Consider the following 5911-nt stretch of genomic DNA (forward strand, 5'->3'; position numbering starts at 1 on the left):
TGTTGCCCTGTCTCAAAGGGGTTTGAGGCAGGGCAGGAGGCATGTTGGTGCTCATGTGGATGTGCCCTATGATTTCAGATAAATGGCCTTTAGGCAGTATTGTCAATGCTCATGATTTTGGGCTGTCTCCTAAAGTCTACACTTTGGGAATGTGAAAAACATAGCACTTCCTTTTATCGAAATGTATGAATATAGATAAAAGAGCTACATTGTTCATATTCCCGAAGCGTAGACTTTAAGAACAACATAAAAAATCATGAGTTGGCAACACTGTTTAGGTTAAGAAACAGCATTTAAAGAAACAAAACTATTCTGAGAATGCAAGTGGTAAAACATGCATACATTGTCTGGATGTGTAGGATTTTGTCTCTGAAGGGAAGGGAAGGGAAAGGCATGGGCACAGACTATAAGAGAACTCCCTGTTTGCTAAGCTGAAGAGAAATACTGGCAGCAGTCATTATCCCAGCAGGTGGAAAGCTGGTAAAATGGTCACACAAGGAGAGGTCAGATCCAGAGGTTAATAGAAAAGAAAGATACCTTTAATATCAAGAAGACAGACAATGATAAGAAAGTTCCTGAGAGGTATCCTTCACAAAAAGAGTCTGTCTATTCCTCAAAAATAGCAGCTTCTATGAAGTGCAACAAATGATAATATGGGAAATGGAATTGCATCAAGAGGCTTCTGAATGTGAGGGGCTGGGACTTTCTTTCTGTTCCGTGTTTGCCCAGTGCTCTGCACAATGGAATCCTGGTCCATATAAAAGTGCAAATAGTAGTAATGATAAAAATAAGGAAGAACAATTGCTGTATAAAAGTGTTGTTCTTCCAAGCAACCAAAGATCAAGGAAACACCTTACTTACATTTCTCAACCTTTTTACAGAAGCCCCCAAAAGGTAAACGCCAATAGGAAGATAAATGTTGTATATATAAGTAGGTGTGTGTGTGCGCGCGCACGTGTGTGTGTGTGTGTGTGTGTGTGTGTGTTTCTACCTTTGACCTTTTGTAAGAAATCTGACTAAAGCAGAAGGACTTTTCTTTTTCATAACATAAAGGGCTTTACTTCCCCTTAATTGAGAGGAGTAACTGGTCCATTGAATAGAAGTATCCATAGAAGCGTCTCACAGAAGAGTTTAGCTACTAGAACAACTAGAGATGCTCTCTACCATCTCTAGTTGGCTTGGAGACTGTCCCGTCCTGGTATATGATGACCTTCATCATCTCTTCTCTGGTTGACAACAATGGCTATTTACCTGAGCATGGAACCATCAGTATTTTAGATGCCTGAACTAGTAAAGAATGCCACAACCCACCTCAAAAGCACGGGCTGCTGTGTACCAAACGTGTCCTCCATCGTATAGGCTGGCTTTCCATAGACCAGTGGTTCTCAAACTTTTTAGACTCCAAATATCCTTTGGAAAATGCAGGTCTTAACTTCCACTCATTTTTTCATTCATTTTTTGACTGTGCAAAAATATAGAGCAATACTGTTATAAAGAACTCAGAGAGACCACAACAGGTCAGAACATCTTGGACACTATTAGCTCCACACCCTAAGCAGCCATATGATGCCCAGAGCTGCTGTAGTACTGATTGTAGCAGTGCCATCATGGCTATTTTTGCATACCCTCCCCACAAAGGTGGGGCTTGGGGCTTCTTCCCCAGCTCCACCGCCCATCCCTTTAGTTAAACTACTGATTATAAATTCTGATTTGAAATCTCTGGTTTTATCTTGTGAATCGTGTAAGTGTCTGTATATCTAACAGCACTAATATTGCATGGGACCCTTAAAAGGAACTCACGCCACCCATTGAGAAACACTGCCATACACTGCCAAATCAAATTCAATGCCTTGGCCCTTATCTTCAAAGGGCTTAATAGCCTGGGTGCAAAATATGTGCAGGATTGCTTAAAGCTTTGAGAGAGGGAATATACTGGAACTTTCTGCCATTCATTTAAAGTTCATCTGTGCTAAAGATAGAAAGGAAGTATGAAATCCTAAAGGAACGAAGGATGATCACACACCTCGCCACCTTCTGCTCCAAGTGTAAGGTGTACACCTCTGGTAATGCCTTCTCTAATACTAATGGAGCTACATGAACATTAAAACAAATTCTTCCAGAACAAAATCCTATCAAAACAAAACACTGACCAATGCACACACAAATCTTCCCTAGGGAATAATATGAGAGAGAGAGCAAGAAAAATGGACAGATGTTAGTCACTTTGTTTCATGCATTATTGGAAAGCACTCAGATACTATAGTGAGGAGTGTAGCATGAGATCCTACAGATAAAGAGAATGATTTTTTCAAGGAATCTTGCTACCTATCTGTGATAACTTCTGTCATTTGTAATATTCATGGAGATAACAGATGAGCCAGAGCAGAATGAATCCAAGTTAGGGACCTGATTCTGAGAGATTCTGAACACCTCAATGAAGTCAGGCTATTTATTTTTTTTGTGCTATAATAGTTGCGAAAAACTCTTATCAAGAGCAGGACACGATTGTGCTAGGAACCGTATAGAGTAGAAACACCCCCTACTTCTGTGGCAAGAACTAAAAATCTAAGTACATGAGACAAATAGAAATGACCAGGCCAAATACACTGAGACTTCTCAGTCTATTTTTGAATTTCTCTTGCATTTGGAAATAAGAGCATAAATCAATGACATAACTAGGGCAGGGGGATCAGAGCAGCAACCCTAGGCACTGACTTGGGGAATGAGGGGTGAGGAATGGTGGAAATATATGTGCCACTACTGCACAATCATACCAGTGCCTGCGCTGGCAACTGGAAGTTGCTGTGGCCCTTGTGCATGGTGGCAGACCCAGGTGCCCAGCCGCATTGTTACACTTCTGATGTAAATTGTTAGGGGACCTGGTCAGGAACAGACTCAGATTACTCATTTAGTATCTCACAACAATTCCATATATTTTGGCAACCACTTTCTACCACGTTATATTTCATATAGTATGTTGAATGCCCCCCAACTTCTCTTTGTTTTGCAATTCTTTTTGCAACGTTTAGTTTTTTTGTTTTGTTTTGTTTTTTTAAAGCCCATTTATTTCTTTGGGAATAACTTCAGTGCAACTTTCATTTAGAACGGCAGCACCTGGAGAAAATCAACATCATGTGACTTGTGGCACTTCTAAACAGGAAATACTTGTTTTATTTTTTTAGCTGTGTTTGTATAATAAAGTCTAGCATCCAAGTGTGAGCAACACATTTTCTTGTTTTATTAAGCAGCATGAAAGGATTTATTACTCTACCACTGAATGCAGTTCTGGCACCAAATGAAGCTGGATAATAATTGTCAGGCATTGAGTTTAACATTATGAGAAAACACCTTTGGTGGAGTTCAGAGTTAACTGTAAAATGAAAAATACACCTAGATGGTGCGGCTTCCTTTGAGAATTGGCTTTGTGGGTATAATCTCAAATATTGCTGCTTAATAAATTGGATTTTTGTGAAGTAGAAAAGGGAATGAGTGTGTTGTAATAATTACTGAGAAGGTTATTTTCCTTTTTGTCCTTCAGTTATGTAGTCACTTAAGAAGGAAATGGATGTTCATTGAATGCTGAATTTTCTATTTCAGAGTCTGTCCTATTGTTTGATGAAAGAAATGTCCCCCATTAGGGGCCTTTCTTTCCCTCACCCCCTAACTTCCCTGACCCCTCTCAACTGCATTAGCTCCCCTTGCTTCTGCATTATCTTTTGCTACCTGTTTCTCTCTCCTCAGCTGTTCTGGAACACAGGACTCAATTGAGGAATTTAGTACCAGTTAAGAAATTGTTCTTATGTCTCTTTCTTGTACTCCCCTAGGTGGTACATGGGGCACAGCTCTGACCCCTTGTGTATAGAGGCAGAGTATGGAGTACTGATAATTAGTTGAGTGAGCAAAAGGAGGTCTGTTGTTTCACAGGTGTGCAGCATTGCCACAAAAGCAATTGTCCTGAAAGACCCTAAAAAGATTTGGAATAGGAAGAGATTTGAAGAAAAGCTCTGACGAGAGGACAAAACAGAAGGAAATACATACATAAGGCTCAGTTCTTCATTACTCAGGCCTCGTTTAGTCAAGTACAGCAGTGCTAGGAGGTATAAAGTAAGAACAGGAGAGTTTTACTTGTACTTTGCCCTGGCGTGCAAGGCAAGGACAAGACTGTACTGCAGTTTTTTCCCCCAAAGTCTCTCTGGAACTTCGCAGCTCTGAGCATATGATTAGTTTTCCACAGGGAGGAGCCTGGCCATGCATGTGTTAGAGGTTTCAGGTTAACTGCAGGAGTGGGGAAATGCTTTACACCTTCACCAAATTAAGACTTCTAACAAGTGAAAAAGCCCTTCCGTTACATGTGTTCTACACTGAAAGATCCCAGGCTTTGAATGCAGCAGCATGGCTCTTCTGTTGCCCTCAGTTTGTGCCCAGACTCCCACAAAATTATTTGGTCTCGGGGTGTTGACTTAGGCCCCTTTTTAATTTAAAGAAACACTGTAAAGGTTCATTTCTGAAAGCTGACTTGCCCTTTTTTACCTTTGTAATTACTTGTAAATGCTCACCCAGGCTGTAAGCAAGGAACCAGGCCTCTTTTCTGTTTGCTAAGGACCTAGTATACCCCTCGGTTGCTGTGCTACTCATATAATTCATAGTATAGTGCATGTAAAAGTTTGCAAAGATTTCCCACAGCTGTTTGAGAGAAGGTCATCTGATAAATACACACATACATGCACCAGCCAGGAGAGGGCAGCAGTACCTGTAAGTACAGCAGTTTAAGCCAAGGCAAATTCTGAGCATGCTCCTTCAGTATTTTGAATGGGTGGAATTGGCTGGCCTGGCATTAGGGAGAGGGTGGTGGAATCTGCATTTCATTCAAGTAATTGAGGAGTATTTTCTACACACCATAGGTACCTTCTACCTATGGCTCCGACAGGTGGATTTTTTGCTGAATTAGGTCCCTTTTTTTCTTTGCTACTCATTGTGAATGATAATCTGAACATATCATTAGTTTTCCAGAGGGAGGAACCTGGCCGTGCATGAGGAATATAGAAAAGTCTAATGAAAGGGCATCGCTGTGTGACAAACTTCTTGGTAAAAAGTCATGGATCTTAAAGCCAGATTTCCTTCATGACACAACCCACAGGTTGCCTTCACTGTTCCTGGTGAAGGTATAGATATCTAGCTATCCAGACCAGTTTACAAGATCAATGGTACATAATAAAGATATATTAAAATAAGGAATGTAATAAAGCAGGAGCTTCTGTTTCCCCATCTCAGAACATAGGAACAAGGAGTCATTTTGCTGAAAAATGAAAGGTGGCAATTTAAATAAATGACAAAAGGGACCCCCTTCCCTTTCAGTATACAGCTGGCCTGGAAAACTCATCATATAGAATGCCCCATAGACTAAGAAATTATCAGGATTCAAAGAAGGATAGGACCTTATGGATAGTGAGACTATTTAGAGATACAGCACTTAATGCTAAGAACTGACATGGAAGAGCTATTTCATCTTGTGCTTCAGGGTCTGCTCCAGTCTCTACTTCAAGGGATTAGGAGACCTTTTAACATATGGGGCTATTTATCCCACATCTGGTAGTGCAAAGCTATTGCATTGTTTTCTGATGCCTCTCATGATGGCCACTGTCTGAGACAGGCTAGTATTAGGTGGACCTTGGGTCTGATTCAGTACAGCAACTCCTATGGTCCAGTTTTCCTACATGAAAAAGAGCTACTCACGGAAGTTTCTGTTGGCCTGGGTCCCTATTTATTTATTAAGTGTTATGGCCTGAATTATTATAGCTGTTTCAGTCTAGAAAAATGCTATGAGAAATGTATTAAACTTTTTTTGTCCAGGAGTCTATGGCCTCAGTTTAGTGAGGTCATGAAGTCTTTGCCATTTTTAAGCATGTGTCAA

This window comes from Gavialis gangeticus, unplaced genomic scaffold (genome assembly GCF_001723915.1).
Source record: "Gavialis gangeticus isolate Ggan-Ray unplaced genomic scaffold, GavGan_comp1, whole genome shotgun sequence".
Classification (NCBI taxonomy): domain Eukaryota; kingdom Metazoa; phylum Chordata; order Crocodylia; family Gavialidae; genus Gavialis; species Gavialis gangeticus.